This window comes from Trichosurus vulpecula, chromosome 8 (assembly GCF_011100635.1).
Source record: "Trichosurus vulpecula isolate mTriVul1 chromosome 8, mTriVul1.pri, whole genome shotgun sequence".
Taxonomy (NCBI): Eukaryota; Metazoa; Chordata; class Mammalia; order Diprotodontia; family Phalangeridae; genus Trichosurus; species Trichosurus vulpecula.
Window position 1 is genome coordinate 41,118,022 of NC_050580.1, and position 20,642 is coordinate 41,138,663.

The following is a 20,642-nucleotide window of genomic DNA, read 5'->3' on the forward strand; positions in this document are numbered from 1 at the left end:
AAAAGAGATAAGGAAGGACACTACATCCTGCTAAAAGGCACCATAAACAATAAAGCAATATCATTATTTAACATATATACACCAAGTAGTATAGCATGCAAATTATTAGAGGAGAGTTTAAGGGAGTTACAGGAAGAAATAGACAGCAAAACTGTAATAATGTTCTCCTCAAGCTCCCCCTCTCTGAACTTGATAAATCTAACCTCAAAAAAAAGAAAGAAGTTAAGGAGATGAACAGAATTTTAGAAAAAGCAGATATGATAGACATATGGAGAAAACACGGCACATACTCAAAAATTGACCATGTACTAGGACACAAAAACCTCACAATCCAGTGCAGAAAGGCAGAAGTAGTAAAGGCATCCTTTTCACATCATGATGCAATAAAAATTATTTGTAATAAAGAACCATGGAAAAATAAGCTAAAAATTAATTGGAAACTAAATAATCTAATTCTAAAGAATGAGTGGGTAAAGAACGGGTGGGTAAAGAACAAGCCATAGAAACAATGAATAACTTCATTCAAGAGAATGACAATAATGAGACAACATACCAAAAACTTATGGGATGTGGCAAAAGCACTTCTTAGGGGAAGTTTCATATCTCTAAATGCTTACATGAATAAAATAGAGAAAAAGGAGATCGATGAATTGGGAATGCAACTAAAAAGCTAGAAAAAGAACAAATTGAAAATCCCCAATTAAATACCAAATTAGAAATACTAAAAATCAACGAAGAGATTAATCAAATTGCAATTCAAAAAAACTATTAAATTAATAAATAAAACCAAGAACAGGTTTTATGAAAAAAAACAATAAAATTGATAAATCTTTTGTCAATTTGAGTAAAAATAGAAAGAAGAAAACCAAATTACCAGTATCAGAAAATTAAAGGGTGAACTCACCTCCAATGAAGAGGAAATTAAAAAAAATAATTAGGAATTATTTTGCCCAATGGTATGCCCATAAATCTGACAAACTTTGGGATGTGGATGAATACCTACAAAAATATAAATTGCCCAGCTTAACAGAAGAGAAAGTAAAATTGCTAATGATCCCATCTCAGAAAAAGAAACTGAGCAAGCCATCAATGAACTCCCTAGGAAAATATCTCCAGGGAAAGATGGTTTTACATGTGAATTTCATTAAACATTTAAAGAACAATTAATTCCTGTAGTTTATAGACTATTTTGGGAAAACAGGTGAAAAAGGAGTCTTCCAAATTATTTTTCTGTCGTGAATATTGTACTGATACCCAAAACAGAATCAGTAAAACAGAGAAAGAAAATTATAGATCAATTTCCCTAATGAACGTTGACGCAAAAATTTTAAATAAAATATTAGCAAAAAAAGATTGCAGCAACTTATCACAAGAATAATACACTATGACCAGGTAGGATTTATTCCAGGAATTCAACCCTGGTTCAACATTAGGCAAAGTATCAGCATAAATTATCATATCAACAACAAAGCTAGCAGACACCATATGATCATGTCATGTTTGCTGCAAGAATACACCCACAAATTTTTACTGCATTTAGGTAAATGGAAGACAGTGATGGTGATGAAAAGGTGATGAGATGCACAAGTTTTCTATGGTAAGTGACCATTGCTGTAGCTATTTCCAACTCCATTACTCATAAGAATTCCCTGCCATGTCTGGCATTCTGAGCCTACTCTAGCATTAAAGTCACACAGAATTATAAGCTTGTCCTCTTTTGGTACATTGATGATAAGGGTCTCCAGGTCTTCATACAATTTTTCTTTTACCTCATCAGGGTGTCTCATGGCAAGAGCATAGGCACTGATTGTGGTGGCATGACATTTTCTTGAAAGTGGCAATAGCATTGTCATGAGCCTGTCATTCACTCCTTTTGGTACACAGCGAAGGTTGTTGACTCAACTTCACATCATTCTCCTTCACTGTGGCCACTCCAGAACAAAAATGTGTATCCAGCTCCAATTTCAATAAGTTGGCCATTATTTGCCAGTTTTGTTTCACTCAGTGCTGTTCTTTGGATGTGATACCTGCTGAGTTCTTTCACAACAAGAGCTATTCATCTTTCAGGAATACTAGATTCTCTGTTATCTATAAGTGTTATCTATATAGTGTTATCTATTGCATGTATCAATGGTGGGTGGAATCATCTTAGCAGTTTTTGTATATTTGTGTGTGTGTGTGTTTATGTGTCTCTGTGTGTGTGTGTGTGTGTGTGTGTGTGTATTTTGACCATAATGTGGGATCCTCCCTTGCTGTGGTAAACAAGACAGCACTGGATAAGGAGACAATTTTAGGGCACCTTTTCTAGCCCATTCCTCATGTCAGGAAGAGTGCAGTGTGGTCCTTAAATAGCTGCTTAGGCTCCTAGGGGGTTTCCATCCCACTGCTGCTTCCAGTGAGAAGATGACTCTATGGGCTCCCTGTATGCAGGGTTGTGACTACAGCTTCCATTGTATCCCCACCTGTTGTTTCATCACTTGTCTCTTGCTATAGGACTTTTAGACAGGAAAAGTGCTAAAATGGTATGGGTGATATCTTCTGATTCATGCATAAATTGGATTTAAGTGAAGTAGAGTAGCACGAAGTCATTGGCCTCATCCTCTCTCCCAGAATCATCATGGTCCAGTGGCAAGATAGAGTCAAGATGACTGGTGATAGCTCAAGATGCAGTGGATGACCCTAAAATCTTTGATATCTAAGCAAGTTATAAGTGCTTCACATTACCTGCTTCAGGTGCCGTCATGGTAATTGGAACAAATTGTTCTCATCTACCCATTCCACCAGAGGAAGACTTTACATGCTTGGGGTAGACACCCCCGCTCCAGTTCACTAACAGGTTTGAGACCTCTCAGTTATTGTCAACCTGGATTAGTCCATCTTCAAAAATGGTTTGCTAGGTATGTCCACTGCACATGCTATAGTTCCTTGGAGTCACAAGTGAGAGTTAGGTGGATCTGATAGACCAAAAATGGGAAGCAACCCTGGAAAAGGCTCATCAAACCTCACACCAGAGGTAGTAGTCTTCCCTGAATACATCCTACATCTCCTAATTAGATGCTGGATTTGAACCCAGGTCATCTTACTCCAGAGATAGCTTTCTTTTCACTAACTTAACAGAATTTTGGAATACTCTACTATAGTTATTATAGGTATTGGGGTTAGAAATATATAAATCATATAGTCCTTGCCCTCAAGGAACTTACATTTGACAAGGAAGTAAGAACATGTGCACAGGTAAGTAGATCCACAATATAGACAATGTAGAATGATTGGTTCAGAATTAGGAGAATACTCCAACTGGGAAATGAAATCCTGCAAGGCATCCTTTATTATGTGACACTTGGCTCATGCTTTGAATGAAGTTAGGGATTCTACAGGGCAGCTTGGTAGCATAGTGGAGAGAGTGCCAGACATGGTGTCAGGAAGATTCATCTTCTTGGGTTCAAATCTGGCCTCAGATACTATGTCACCCTGGACAAGTCACTTAACCCTATTTCTCTCAGTTTCCTCATCTGTAAAATAACCTGGAGAAGGAAATGGTGAACCACTCCAGTAACTTTGCCAAGAAAACCGCAATTGGGGTCACAAAGAGTTGGACATGAAATGATAACTGAAAATAACAGAAAAAATAACTAAACAATAACAACAGGGATTCTACAAGGTAGAAATGAGTAGGAACAATATTCTAGAAATAGGAGTGGTTACATCCTTTGCAAAAGGTTTGTTAAGTAAAGTAACAGGAAAGGTCTCTAGGAGGTAACAGGCATATTACACATGACTACTTGTCAACAATGAGATAGAAGGGATTCCCATTCAGGTTCAAGTTGGCCAAGATGGCGTCTGTTATTGTATAACTGGATGGACTTCATTGTCCATTAGAGCTCTAAGTTCCATGATCCTGGGGTAATTAATCTCCATGAATTGGGAATCTTTTCAAAATAATTCTTGCCAAATTCCATGTATTCTGGAAATCATCATGATAGGATAACATATATGACATGAAATGCAATATAGCTGAGGTGTCTTCATCAATACTGAGTGCTGGCTCTGAGGCAAAGAAAACTTGCAATGAACATAGTCACAGTAATAAGTTATAATAATTGTTCCCCAATTCCTATTTGTTCACCCATTGCACTTCTGTGCTTTTTCAACAATTAAATTTTCTTCAGTTTTTCAGGCCCTTCGATCTCCTTCAGAAATAACAGTCAAGTCAGCTTTGCCTTGAAAGTCTTCCCCTACTGCCACCTTCCCCTCAATCTTGAGTCTTTTGATGAAGTGAGAAGTCTCAGAAAGTGTTATTCATTGTGTAAATTAACTGAAGGCCAGAGGTCCTTGTTGGTAGTATAAGCCATGAAGGATGGGTGGCTGTTCCAAGACACTACTGAAGAGTGCGAAGTTCATGTACATGCTCCCCTAAAACAATTAATATGAGCAATTTGATTTCAAATACCTCCTTTCTTGTGCACTGCTGGATCATTAACCTTAAAAATGTCAACATGTCAATGCCAATTTGAAATGAGTTACTATCTCAGGCAACACTGTAAAATACATTTGGATTATTGATGTACCAGAGTGCAGTGTTCTGTGGTTAGCTTAAGGGCACTTGGCATGAACACCAAGATTCTTTGTTGGAGCAAGATCAGAAGGAAAGACAAGGAGATGGCTAGGGCACATGCTATTATACCTGATAATTCTGGCTGCATCTCACCTTGGGGTGGAGGAGAATCACAAAATTCATATGAGAGTACCAAGAGAAAGTCCTTTTTTCATCTTCCTCCTTATTTTCTTTACTGAAGATTTCTTGTTTGCCAGAGGTGTGGCAACAAGAGCAATAGGTTTGGACACAGAAGGTCTATGTCCTCCTTTTTAGTCCTGGCTCAGACAATTATTCTCCATATAACATCCATAACATTGGATGATGCCATCTACCAAAGCCATTACCCATCCTTGGAATACACTTTCTCATCATCTATGCTTGTCAGAAAACTTATCATTGTTCAAGGGTCATTTATAGTGATTCCTCTTTAGTGAAGTTTTCCATGAAGGACCCCGGCCCATCTAAAATATTGTCTAGTCCTCTATCCTTATTCAAATCACCTTATCTTATGTGTAACAGGAAGAGGCAGCATGGCATTATGGCTGAGGGATGCTGGCCTTGGAATCTAGAAAACCTAACGCCAAGTCCTATTTCTGAGCTATGGTAATCATGTGACCATGGGCAAGACAACTCTCAAGAGGCAAAAGAGTGTAGCATATGAAGTTATGACTCTAAGTTATAACTAAGAGTCAGGGAGCCCTGAGATCAAATGCTACCTCAATTAGATTTGTGATTCCTTCCTTTCGATTTTAGGCCTTCCATTTCCTGTTTCACCATTCATCAAGGGGAAAAAGGAGGAGAAAAGTTGATTGGGAACGTGACTTCTTTCTCCTGCCATTCAAGTTCAACTTCTATTTCCAGCTGTGTTCATTTTCTGCCTATTCTCTAGTCTTTGGACTGAATTGTGAAGCATGTTCTTCCGTCTGACCATCTGACCATGTGCATCCCATATCATATTGTCTTTGTCTCCAGTCTAATCTCCAACATCCAAGAGGAAAGGCACTGACCACTCAGTGTTGAACATTCTTCCATCTATAATAGATTGCACATCTCAGTAATTTTGAACTCCTGTGAACATCATTCAAACCTTATTCTCCATCTCTCATACCCAGATTCCTCATTTCTATCCCTCCTCAACACTCCCACCTCAAAGTTCCAACCAAACTCCTTCTGACCTTATACCCTACCCTCTGAAATACTTGTTTCATAGGCAATAAATCTCCCTTCATGTTAAATATTTTTCCTGTACCACTCCTTTCATTTAGGAGCCATTACTGAAATACAACTCCCCATTGTGAGGTCTTTATGATACATTGCTCTACACTCCTTGAAATTATTTTATATAACCTTTTTACATTGATACTTATTAAGAAAATTGGTCTACAGTTTTTTCTCTATTTTTTTCTCACTGGTTTAGGTATCAAAACAATATTTATGTCATAAAATGAATTTGGTAGGACTACTTCACCTATTTTTTTCAAATAGTTCATGTATTACTGTGCTTGATTGTTAGAATTTACTTGTAAATCTCTCTGGTCCTAGAGATTTTTATTTAGAGATCTCATTTGTAGCTTGTTCAGTTTTCTTTCTCTAAGACAGAGTTATTTAGGTATTCTATTTCCTCTTCTGTTTATCTGAGCAATTTATATGTTTGTAAATACTTATCCACTTCACTTAGATTGTCAGTTTTGCTGGCTTATAACTTCTAATAATTGTTTTCACCTTCATTGGTGGTCCATTCACTCTTTGCATTTTTATACTGATAATTTGGTTTTCTGCTTTTAAATCAAATTAATCAATGGTTTATTTTTTATTATTTTTCATAAAACCAGACTTTAGTTTTATGTATTACTTCAATCTTTTTTTCTTTCAAATTTCCTAATCTCTCTTTTGATTTTTAGGATTTCCATTTTGTTGGTAAATGGGGGTGCTTAATTTGTTCTTTCTCTAGTTTGTTTTTTAATTGTATGCCAAATTCATTTAACTCCTCTTTGATGCACATATTTAGACGTACTTTTTTTTCACTAAGTACTGCTTCAGTTGTATCTCACAAATTTTGAAATGTCATGTCATTGTCATTCTCATTAATGAGATTATTGATAGTTTCTATGATTTGTTCTTTGACTCAATCCTTCTTTAGGATTTGATTGTTTAGTTACAAATTAATTTTTTTATCTATGCTTCCACAGTCCTTTATTAAATGTAATTTTTATTGCAGTATGACATTCAAAGTATGCAATTAGTAGTTCTGCTTTTGTACATTTGGTTGTGATGTTTTATGCCCTAATACAGTCATTTTTGAATTAAAGTTCTATTTACAGCTAAGAAAAAGCTATACTCCTTTCTTTTCCCAATCAGCTTTCTCCAGAGGTCTATCATACCTAACTTTTTAAAAATCCCATTCATTTTATTAAGGTCATTCTTATTTACTTTATGCTTATCGTTAACTATCTCTGAGAGGGGAAAGTTGAGGTCCCTCACTAGTATGCTTTTGCTGTCTTTTTCTTGTAATTTATCTTTGATTTTCTTTGAGAATTTGCAGGCTATGCCATTTGGTGCATATATGTTTGGTATTAATATTTCTTCCTTGTCTACAGTTCCTTTGAGAAAGATGCAGATTTCCTCCTTGTCCCTATTATTTTGCTTTTGCTTCATCTGAGGGCATGTTTACTACTCCTGACTTTTTTACATCAACTAAAGTATAACAGATTCTGCTCCAGCATCCCCCCCAACACACACATTTTTTTTTTTACCTCTGTGGGTGTCTCTCTTCTTGTAAACACCATATTGTTGGATTCTGATTTCTAATCTATTTTCTATTCATTTTCTTTTTTTTTTTTTGTAATTGTACTTTATTTTATTTTTAATTTATGGAATAGAAGAAGCATTTCCATAACATAGTACAATAAAAAAGATGATTGCACATGAAACTGCAAATCTACTGTGCACAACGATGCAACTCCTTTTAAATATGTCACAAAATTTATCATGTAAATTTCTTTTCCCCTTTTTTTCTTCCCTCCTCCCCCCACCCTAGAGATGGCTATCATTAGACAAATATAGGTATCTATCTATCTGTATGTAGGTATATATATATATATATATCTATATATATATATATATATATATATATATATATATACTCACACATATATACATCCACATATGTACATGCACATATACACAAATATATGTAAAATTATTCTATACATACCCTATTTACCAGTCCTTTCTCTGAATGCAGATAGCATCTTTCTTCATATATTCTCTATAGTTAATTTGGGTATTAATAATAGTCAAAATAATGTATTCATTCAAAATCATCCTTAAGGCAATACTGCTGTTACTATATACAATCTTCTCTTGGTTCTGCTCATTTCCTCCTTCATCATTTCGTGCAAGTCTTTCCATGTTTTTTCTAAAATCATAGAACATAAACTTCTTGAGGGCAGGGACTATTTTTTCTTCTTTTTTAACTTCAGAGCCTAGCACAGTGCCTGGCATATGACAACAATAATTCATTAATGAAGTATTAAGTTGATGAATTTGAGTTAATGAATTTTTTTTAATGCAATTTATTTATTTAACATATTTGGTTTTCAGCATTGATTTTCACAACAGTTTGGATTACAAATTTTCTCCCCATTTCTGCCCTCCCCCCCCACTCCAAGATGGCGTATATTCTGGTTGCCCTGTTCCCCAGTCAGCCCTCCCCTCTATCACCCCCCTCCCCTCTCATCCCCTTTTCCCTTCCTTTCTTGTAGGGCAAGATAAATTTCTACGCCCCATTGCCTGTGTATCTTATTTTTTAGTTGCATACAAAAAGTTTTTTTGTTTTTGAACATCTGATTTTAAAACTTTGAGTTCCAAATTCCCTTCCCTCTTCCCTTCCCACCCACCCTCCCTAAGAAGTTGAGCAATTCAACCTAGGCCACATATGTATTATTATGTATAACCCTTCCACAATATTCATGTTGTGAAAGGCTAACTACATTTTGCTCCTTCCCAACCCATCCCGCTTTATTGAATTTTCTTCCTTGACCCTGTCCCCTTTCCAAAGTGTTTGTTTTGATTACCTCCACCCCCAGTCAGCCCTCCACTCCATCATCCCCCTGCCTTTTATTTTTTTTTTTTATCTTCCTCCCTCTTCTTTCCTGTGGGGTAAGATACCCAACTGAGTATGTATGGTATTCCCCCTCAGGCCAAATCTGATGAGAGCAAGGTTCACTCATTCCCCCCTCACCTGCCCACTCCCCTCCTCTCCTAGAACTGCTTCCTCTTGCCACCTTTATGGGAGATAATCCACCCCATTCTATCTCTCCCTATCTCCCTCTCTCAGTAAGTTACTCTCTCATCCCTTAATTTCATTTTATTTCTTTTAGCTATCTTCCCTTCATCCTCAACTCACCCTGTGTCTGCTCTCTCTCTTTTACATATATATATATATACACATACATACACATACATACATATACACATAGATACATGCATACATACACATTCACTTATATATATACATAAACATATATATATGCATATATATATATGCATATTCCCTTCAACTACCCTAATACTGAGGTCTCATGAATCATACTCATCATCTTTCCATGTAGGAATATAAACAAAACAGTTCAACTTTAGTAAGTCCCTTGCAATTTCCGTTTCTTGATTACCTTTTCATGCTTCTCTTGATTCTTGTGTTTGGAAGTCAAATTTTCTATTCAGTTCTGGTCTTTTCACTGAGAAAGCTTGAAAGTCCTCCATTTTATTGAAAGTCCATATTTTGCCTTGGAACATGATACTTAGTTTTGCTGGGTAGGTGATTCTAGGTTTTAATCCTAGCTCCATTGACCTCCGGAATATCGCATTCCAAGCCCTTCGATCTCTTAATGTAGAAGCTGCCAGATCTTGGGTTATTCTGATTGGGTTTCCACAATATTCAAATTGTTTCTTTCTGGCTGCTTGCACTATTTTCTCCTTGATTTGGGAGCTCTGGAATTTGGCAACAATATTCCTAGGAGATTTCTTTTTGGGATCTATTTGCGGAGGCGATCGATGGATTCTTTCAATTTCTATTTTGCCCTGTGGCTCTAGAATATCAGGGCAGTTCTCCTTGATAATTTCCTGAAAGATGGTATCTAGGCTCTTTTTTTGAACATGGCTTTCAGGTAGTCCAATAATTTTTAAATTATCTCTCCTGGATCTATTTTCCAGGTCAGTGGTTTTTCCAAGGAGATATTTCACATTGTCTTCCATTTTTTCATTCCTCTGGTTCTGTTTTATAATATCCTGATTTCTCATAAAGTCACTAGCTTCCACTTGCTCCAATCTAATTTTTAAAGTAGTATTTTCTTCAGTGGTCTTTTGGACCTCCTTTTCCATTTGGCTAATTCTGCCTTTCAAGGAATTCTTCTCCTCATTGGCTTTTTGGAGCTCTTTTGCCATTTGAGTTAGTCTATTTTGTAAGGTGTTGTTTTCTTCAGTGTCTTTTTCAGTATTTTTTTGGGTCTCCTTTAGCAAGTCATTGACTTGTTTTTCATGGTTTTCTCGCATCCTTCTTATTTCTCTTCCCAATTTTTCCTCTACTTCTCTAACTTGCTTTTCCAAATCCTTTTTGAGTTCTTCTATGGTCTGGGGCCAGTTCATGTTTTTCTTGGAGGCTTTGGTTGTAGGCTCTATGACTTTGCTGTCTTCTTTAGGCTGTATGTTTTGGTCTTCTTTGTCACCAAAGAAAGAATCCAAAGTCTGAGACTGAATCTGGGCGCGTTTTCGCGTCCTGGCCATATTCCCAACCAACTAACTTGACCCTTGAGTTTTTCAGTGGGGTATGACTGCTTGTAGATTACAGAGTTCTATGTTCTACGTTTGGGGGGGAGGTACCAGCTCTGTCAGAGCCGCACTCCTCCTTCCCCAAGGACCCCCAGTCCAGACTGGGCTCAGATCTTCGGCAGGCTGTGCACCCCTGCTGTGATCCGCCACTTAATTCCCCCCACCAGGTGGGCCTGGAGCCGGAAGTAACAACAGCTGTAGCTGCCCCACCTCTGCTGCCCCAGGGGCTGGAAGCCGAACCGCGAACTCCTTCCACTCCTGCAGCTTTTCCCACTAACCTTCTCCGCAGTCTTTGGTGTTTGTGGGTCGAGGGGTCTGGTAACTGCTCACGTATTCAGGGCGCTAGGGCCCCCTCCGCCCGGCTTCTGGACTGGATCGTCCACGCCGCTCAGGCTGGGCTCTGCTCCACTCCGTTCCCAGCTCCCAGCTCCCAGCTCCCAGCTCCGTGTGGAATAGAGCTCACCCAGAGACTATCCGGGCTGTCCTGGGCTGGAGCCCTGCTTCCCTCTGCTGTTCTGTGGGTTCTGCCGTTCTAGAATTGGTTCAGAGCCATTTTTATAGGTTTTTGGAGGGACTCGGGTACGGAGCTCACTCTAGTCCGTGCTTACCAGCCGCCATCTTGGCTCCGCCCCCCTTCTATTCATTTTCTGTTTCATGGTTGAATTTGTTCCATTCACATTCATCTTCAGGTAATTACTATTAACTATCCATTTCCCTTCATCCTATTTTCGTTTTTTATCCTTCTTTCTCTTAGTAATAGCCATGGCTTTCCCAAAGGTGTAAGCATAAGAGATAAATTAACAGATTTTCTTCTCCTTTTCCTTGCCATCACACATGGTGGGTATTTCTTTATGAGTACATAGTCAAACAAAATAGCTTCATTATCAGAGGAAGATGGGAGCATAATTAACAAGAGAATTAATTGTTTCGCAAAAGTTTGTCAAAGAAACTTTCCTCATAAACATTATTTTTCCTGATGTCCATTTTCACTATATCAGTATTTAGTTCAAGAAGCTAAATAACTTGAACTTGATTTAAGGAGAAATGGTGATATTGATTTTACCATGATTCTGAAAGATATTAATGTTAAAGGATCCCAAGTCACCCCCTTGTCCTTATTTTTACTTTATTTTATTTCTAATTAAATTATATTGATGTTTATTTTTTTTTACATTACAGTCATTTCTAACTGTCCCCACTCCCATCCCTTAAATGAGCCTTTTTGTATAAGAAATAGTTAAGCAAAACCAACCATAAAGGAACCAGCATATATCCTAACTCTCCACCTCTATAAGACAAGAAGTAGTTACATTTTCTCTTCGCTGAGGCCAAGATTGGTTTTTACAATTACATAGCATATTTATGAGTTTTATTGGGGTTTTAATATTTGCATTATTGTAGTCAATGTGAATATTATTTTCCTGGTTCTGCTTACTTCCCTCTGTCTTACTTCATAGATGTCTGCCCATGTTTCCCTGAATTCCTAATATCTGCCATTTTTAATGGTGTAATTATATCTCTCCAAGGTGGTAAGAGCCAGATGAAAATGTTCCAAATCACTAATAATTAGAGAAAAGCAAATGCAAAGAACTCTGTGGTTTTGCCTTGAATAAACCTACCAGGTTGGCAAGGATGACAAAATAAGAAAATGAAAGCTGTTGGCAGGACTTTGGTATCAGTGGATTACTAGTGTATGTTGGTGTAACTATGAATTGGTCCAGCTATTCTGGACCAATTCACAGTTACTAAAGGTGTACAGTTACTAAAATATTCATACTCTTTGACCAGATATATCACTACCAGGCCCATAACACAAAGTGATCAAAGGGAGAATGTGCAAAAATATTTATAGTGGTTCTTTTCATAGTAGCCAAAATCTGGAAACTAAAGGGTTGCTTGCCTATTGGAAATAGCAAAAAATAGTATATAAATATCATGGAATATTATACTGTAAGAAATGAAAAAAGAATGGATTGATTCACAGGAAACTCAAAATACCTCTGGAAGCTGATGTGAGGTGAAGTGATAAAGACAAGAACAATTTATAAAATGACTGTTTTGAAAGACTTTAGAACTATGATGAATGCAAGGATAAACTATGAATCCAAAAAACAACTAAAAAACAAACATGACCCTTAACCCTTCACAAAGAGATGATAGACACAAATTCCAAATGAAGTATATATTTGTGGAGGTGATTGGGGTATTTTCTTTGCTTGACAATGCATATTTATTCTTTTTTTGCTCTTCACTTAAGGAGCAGTGGGAGGTGATTTTTTTAAAGAAACAAAATTCCACTATATTCTTATGTCATTATTTATTTATTCATTCCTTGATCAATGAGAAGCCATTTTGTTTTCAATTGTTTGCTACCACAAAAAGTTTTGGCCTCATTTGAATTACCCAGACTTCTTCAGGATATGGTAAAGTTCCACAGGGCCATGACAAAACTATTTAGACAGTCATCACTGGAGGCAGAATCTATTAACTTGGGTCAGGATCCCAGATATTCTACTTCCTAGGTATGTGATCTTGGAAAGGTCCCTTGAACTCTTTGTGTCACATTACACTCATCTACTGAAACAGAGGGATGGGCAAGATAATCTTTAAGAATCCTCTCAGTTCTAAACCCTGTGATAATGCCTATACTACTACATCTAAACAAGGTCTCTAGATTGAAGATCTTGTTAAGATTCATGGCGATGTAAGCTCACAAAAAGATGTCTCAATCCCACAATTATACGTGCATAATGAATGACATTCCCAAATAGTAAATCAATCTCAGACCAAAATGTACCATGTGATTCAACATTCAGAGGTACATAATTATCAGTTTTTATTTAAAGACCTCACCTTTTGGACCCTAGCATACAGTTCCCCTTTATTATTTCCTTCTACTTACTGGCTTCTTGGTTATCTATTTGTAGAAATTTCTAGCATTTCTTTCAAGATCAATAAGTATATAGACATGCAGAATATTGCTGTGGAAAAACACTCTCTCTCTCTCTCTCTCTCTCTCTCTCTCTCTCTCTCTCTCTCTCCTCTGTTTCTCTCTCTTTACCTTCCTCCCTCCTTCATTCTGTTTTTCTCTACTTCTTTCTCTTGTCCCTTCATTTTCTCACTTTCTGGGAGATTTTTAATAAAACTTCATCAACTGCAAAAGACTCAAGGGAATCAATAAAGAAAGGAGATAAAAAGAATAGAACAAATTAAAAATAAAACCAGAGCATAATCTAACAGCAAATGAGATTTCAAAGGATCATCACAGAGTACCTTAAATGTTTAGCAGACTTTCCTCAAAAACATGACCACTTTCACCACAGAACAGTGTTTCCGTACATTTTTTCCCCTAGAGATCATCCTACAGGTATTGTATTGGCCTTCATTTATCTTCCCTGTTCTTCCCTGCAGTAGAAAGTCTATTTGCTGAATTATTGCTGCCTTACAGAAAAGGCCAGCCCCACATCTTAATGTTTCTAAAACTCTTTGAAGATGAAAGGCACTGCGCAAACATTTAACAGTCTTATTACTGAGTTGGCCAGGAGAGGAATGGATTTTAGAAAAGAGATGGGCTAATTAAAGGATATGGCTTGCCACATTTGGAAGCAAAGGTCATTTATATTTATATTTAGTCCTGCCATGCATTGGGTCCACCTCAACATCTATGAAGCCCTGTCCTAGGTGCTGAAAAACATAGAATAAAAAATGAGATAAGAGATCACCAACTTTATGCATAACAAAAGATCATAGAATTTAGAGTTAGAAGGAAACTTTGAGAACATTTCCATCCCCATCATTTTCCAGATGATGAAATAGGCTCAAAGAATGCAATGACTTGTCCAATTTGATATGAGTAAATTGTGGAATAAAACTGGAATTCTAATCTTGAGAATTTTATTCCAAATTCAGCCCTATTTCTATTACACTATACAAATATATGCACATATGTTAGTATCCATGTTTATTTCTGAACGCACATATGAGTATAAAAATAATGATAGAAAGTCAGAGTTGAATGGTTCCTGAGAGATAATCTAGTCTAACCTCTAACTCAGCAGAGGAATCTTAAAAAAAAAAAAAAAAAAAAAAAAAAACTTTCCTCTAACATACTCATCCAGGATCTTCTTGCAATTATCTAGTAAGGGAGAACCTCTTCACTCCATAAAAGCCCATTCTTTTTGTGGGAAGTTTTAATTGTTAGAAGACCTTCCTTACATAGAGCTTAAATGTACTTCATAGAAATTTCCTCATTCTGCCTTCTGGTCTGGAGCTAGCAGAACAAATCTAATCTCTCTTTTATGTGACAGCCCCATAAAATTCCTGAAATCAACTATGTCCCCTAAGTCCTTTCTTTGACAGGTAAAACTTCCCTTGTCAGAGAGAGACAGACAAAAAGACAAAAATGCAAAAAGAAACACAGAGACAGAGATAGAGAGAGACAGATACAGAGAGACAGATTGTTGGACAGAGACAGACAAAAAGGCACAGACCTAGGGAGACAGAGGCAGATGGAAACATAAATGTACCCATCCATAGACAGAAATAGTGAGAAAGACACAAAAAAACAAGGATAGACAGAGAGAGAGACAAAGACAAAGACAGAAAAAATAGGTAGACAGGCAGAACCACATGGATAGGAAACATTCTGAGAGATACAAACCTACAGGAATAATTGAAGGTGAAACCTACTTAAAATTTAGTTAAAACAGAGGGAATTGGGCTAAAATGATAGCTGTTCTAGAGTATTTGAAGTACCGTCACATGAAAGAGGGATTAGATTCATTCTGCTTGTCCTCAGAGAGTAAAACTAGGAACAACAATGAAAGTTTTAGAAATACAGGGAAGCAGATTTTGGTTAGAGATAAGGAAAAGCATCCTAATTATTTTGTTGTTATTGGGTAGGACCTATAAATTCATTGGTATATGTAATCAAAAATGAAGAAATTTTAGAATAATGACTGGAACAATGAGAGCTTAAGTTACTTGTCCAGTGCACCAAGCAGTGTGTCAGAAAGAAAATTTTAACTTAAGTCTTTATAATTCTATCTATCCATTATGCCATACTTCCATTCAGAGCTAAACAAGATAAAATAAAATGCCTGTCACAGTAGTCCATTCCCTTTCTCTGAAGGTCTTAAAACAAACATGTCATGGACTTGCATGTCAAGCATTTTGCATGAGGGTTTATATTCAGGTATATAAAAACTAAATGACCCCTGATTCCTCTACTCATTCTGAAATCCTGTGATTCTGTGACTAACTCCAAAGAGAATTTCTTAGAGTTGCTCTTGATCACACAGGTTGTATAATCATCAGTGGAAAAATAGCTTGAGCTGTTCCAAAGTGTAAGAGAAGGAGGGGAAAACTGAAAAGGAAACCATCATGAGTCATAAGTGGGTTAGTGGCAAAGAAGGTCACTGCTATTTTGACTGGCTAGGAATAACTGATTCAAAGTACTTCTCTGGGAAAAGAGGTTGCATAATTTTCTGCTATCTGCCTGCCACAGAGATTAGGGTCTACTCTGGAGTAGGGGCCATTGGGGTAGGAGCAAAGCCTACTAAATCTCTAACCCTTTGTGATACTAATGTTCTTAAAGTCAGCATTGGTATGATTAAGAAAATCTTTACACAGAGGCTTCCTCCCCCACTTTAATGAAATACGCTGTTATTCATTTAAACAATTGGCATTCTCATCTTTAATGGCCCCAGCCAGTGACTTCTATACATGTTATATGATTTTTAGAACACTGGTAAAATTTTAATTGGGGTTTCAAACATAGTGGCTGGGAGACCACAACTGGTTACTGTCTTTAAAAGGTGGATATTTGGGATAAGAACACCAGTGATCCTTTTGAAACACAGTTCTGTTATATTTACATACTTCATACAATGCAATAATAGGTTATATTACTAAAATAAGAAATCTATATACACTTGTGAGAAAATTATTTATTGAAAAGCAAAACAAGTATTGAAAAACCTTTTCAGAAATGTAAAGAAATGCATACTCTTTATTCAGTAATTATTGAAAAAACTGTCCAAAATATCATTTATAATTGCTGCTTTTGTTAATTATCACAAAGGCTCATACATTGTTCCTTACTTATGGTTTATTATATATTTATTATATGTGTATATATACAAATGCATATATGTATGTATATGTGTATATATGTTTAATATATAAAATTTTCAAAATATATTTACAATACTAGAATCATTGATGTACACAGGAAAAATCATTCTCTTTTGAAAACACACTACCAACAAAATAAAATCAAGAAGAATTATCATGGAAGTGGCATGTAACAGGAATAAAATTTAGTGACGTTAGGCTTTTACCTAATCATACACAACTTATATGTCCTAAATAGAATTTAGTATAGCTTCCAAGCTAAGGGAGCCCAAACAAAATATCACACTTAGCTATTGGTTATTTATGCATGATATAAATCTAATGACAGCCTCAAATAAATAGAGTCTTCATCATTTATTCAATTAATCAATAAGCTTCAATTAGTCACCTACTATGTGCCAGGTACTGTGAATAAAATTAATATATCATTTGTCCCATGTATAAAACCTAAAAGTTATAAAATTACCAATGTAGTTCAAGGAACAATTGAGGCCAAATAATTCAATATTGTATCTGGAAGCCACATTCAACCAATGGATCAGGTCAATACTTTAAAATACTTTGATATCTTCCAGAAAAGACACAACAAGCATAGAGATAACAAGATGGGGGAAGGAGAATAAGCAGTTACATATCACCTATTATGTGTCAGGCACTTTGCTTGGCACTTTTTACAAATATTTTCTCCTTTGAACCTCACAATCTGAAAGATACACACTATTATTATCCCCATTTTACAGTTAATGAAAGTGAGGCCAAAAGGAGCTAATTGACTTTCTTGGTGTGAGACAGCCAGGAAGTAACTGAATCCAGGGTTAGACTCAAGACTTCCCGACTCCAGGCCCAGAACTGTATCCACTGTGCCATTGAGGATTTGTGTTGACAATTTAGGTCCAGGTCATTGCCATCAAATACTATAGAAGGATTATTGAATTAGTGATCAACCAACTATTCTGGGGAGCAATTTGGAACTATGCCCAAAGGGCTATAAAACTGGGCATACCCTTTGAGCCAGCAATGCCACTTCTAGGGCTATATCCCAAAGAGATCACACAAGTGGGAAAAGGACCCATATGTATAAAAATATTTATAGCTGCTCTTTTTGTGGTGGCAAAGAATAGGAAATTGTGGGGATGGCCATCAGTTGGGAAATGGCTGAACAAGTTGTGGTATGTGAACGGAATGGAACACTATTTCACTATAAGAAATGATGAGCAGGCAAACTAGAAAAACCTCTAAAGACTTATATGAATTGATGCTGAGTGAAGTGAGGAGAACCAGGAGAACATTGTATAGAGTAAAAGCAACATTGTGTGATGACTAACTTAGATACACTTAGTTTTTTCTCAGAAAGGTAAGCATCTCAGACAACTCCAAAAGACTCATGGTGAAAAATGCTGTCCATATCCAAAGAAAGAAATATGGAGTCTGAATGCAGATTGGAGCATACTATTTGCTCTCTTTTGTTGTTGTTGTTTTGTTTTGTTTCTTCTTTCTCATGGTTCCTCCCATTTGGTTCTAATTCTTTACAACATGACTCATGTGAAAATATGAATGCATATGTAGAGTCTTTATCAGATTGCACACTGTCTTGGGGAGCTGGAGGGAAGGGAGGGGGAGAAAATTTAAAACTCAAACGCTTATGGAATGAATGTTGAAAACTAAAACTAAATTTAAAAAAAGTAAAAAGAATTAGTGATCAAAATAAAATGCACAACGTAAGAGTGGATACTGTGCTACATATTACTACAAGTTGAAAAAGTTTAGCACCCACTAAATGCTTAGCAATATATCACCAAAAACATAGTGGTAGCTAAAACTATACATCAGAATTCATTATATTTCTGGTGTTATGATATGGTGATGATAAATTCCCACATGACAAACACTGGCCTCAAAATGTTGTGAGAAATTCAATGAAAAAAAAGTACTTCAACCAAAGCATTATGATAGACCAAACTCTTTTCCATAATTTCCCAGACATCACATTCATACTTGAGAACAATATTTGCAACATATTGTGATCCCAAATACACATAATCTTCAAGGTACATGGAACAATGTCTTTCAAATTTTCAAAGTATTGCAACCTAGCTGAGTTGAAAATCATGTAGTTATAGAATAAGGTACCCACCATACCTGGCAAGCAATCTGCTACTGAGAGTGTAATGAGGAGGCTTTTGTACTTTCAGTAAGTCTAGTGTAAAAGCTACATCTTAACATTTCTATTCAAATACAAAGAACAGGGATTTTTATCAACTTGTGGAATGTTTTGTATAATATTGAATATAGAGTGTTCTGAAAATCTTATGGCAGCACTAAGATTTTTCTGAAAGTCTTCTGGCAGCAGTAAGATTTTTGGGACACACTGTATGAAAGAATAATAGGAGAGCAACCTGTCCCAGAATGATTTCTGTCTGAACTACATCAAAAAGATGAGAAGAAAGGAAAAATCATAACAGTATAAAAAGAGGAGGGGCAAAGAACAGGATGGAGAGGAGAAAAAAGAGAAAGAGGATGAGGAGAAGAAAAGGAGGAGGAGCATGACAAGGAAAAAGAAAAGGAGAACTTTATGGGTGAGGAAACTGGGACTCTGGGAATTCAAGCAATTTGTTCATATTCATAAAGTTAGTAAATATCTTGGGTGGGATTCAAAGCTAAGTCTTCTGACTCCAATCCAATAATATTCCTACTAAGATATGATGAAAATTTGTGTCCTGTATCTGAATCCGTGTATTGTTCCTTACTACCAAAGAGATGTTGAATGTCACTTCATCCCTCTATGGGTCAGTTTTCTCATTTTCAAATAAAGATTTTTAAGGTATATTCTAACTGTAAATCTTATAATATCAAATTAAATGAAGGAATTTTTTCGTTCAAAATTATTTCCTGGTAATAAAAGTCATCTCAAATACAATGGACTTTCATGAGAGGTGGTGGGTTTGCCATCTTTAGAGGTATTCAAGCAGAATCTACATGGTCACTTATTATGACTGTTGAAGTAAGGATTCATCCATTGGTCAGGGAATTGAACTGGATGACCTTTCAATTCCCATCCAGTTCTAGGAGTCTACAGTTCAAAATTCATTGGTTCCAAATGTAAAGATGGTGGAAGTAATGAAAATAAATAAAATTAAAAAATACCTCTCCCAAGGTATCTATTAACTTTTGAGGTGGCACATACATTTTCCAAGAAGAATGTTTATGACCTGGTTAAGGAAGAGTTTTTAAAGACTTTGATACTATGACTGAGAACACACATGGATGCTGCTGTATTAGGAAAACTGATATATACAAATAAGAAGGATTGCCGGCTTCCTCATGTTAATGGACTAACACCCTATTTCCAAAATTTTAAAGTAGAAACCCCCCCCCAAGAATTTCATTCAACAAATTTATGATTTCACTAATTGCTGCCATCTCAGACAGCAAGAATCTCCAGGGACTTTTGTTTTCTTCTATGTGCTTATGCAGCATAGAGGGGGAGAAACAAATGCTAAATATTCTGCAGTATTTATGAAATGTCAAAAGTGCTTTCCAGGGTAATTACATGCATATTGAATAGCCTCGATGAGATTTACAACACCGTGGAATGGATGTTTGAAACCTGATAATGAGGTTTCTTCTTGCCAAATCCACTCTTGTTGTCAGCTAAGAAATCTTGGTAAAAGGGATCTGGATAGGCCTGAACTGATGAGATGCTTTAATTGGCACTGAAAAAGCTAAGCCCAATCCAAATTTGACTACAGATGCCATCGCAGTTGGGGAGAATTGGCCCTCCATAAGTAATTGATCAATTGCCGAGTAGGCATCTAACCTAGGCAGGTTTGGGTAGTATACTGAGGCTATGTCAAGACTGGACAGTGATTAAATGTCCCATAGTAATTCTGAAAGTAATAAAATTGGGATGTGGCATATTTTTTGAGTATTCTGAGATTACCCATGAAGGTGAAAAAGAAAGGAATCAGCAATAATATTGCACCTACTACATGGCAGGCATTGTGCTAAGCACTTTACAAATATCATGTAATTTATTTTATTTTTAAATTAATTAATATTTTTAGTTTTCAGCATTGATTTC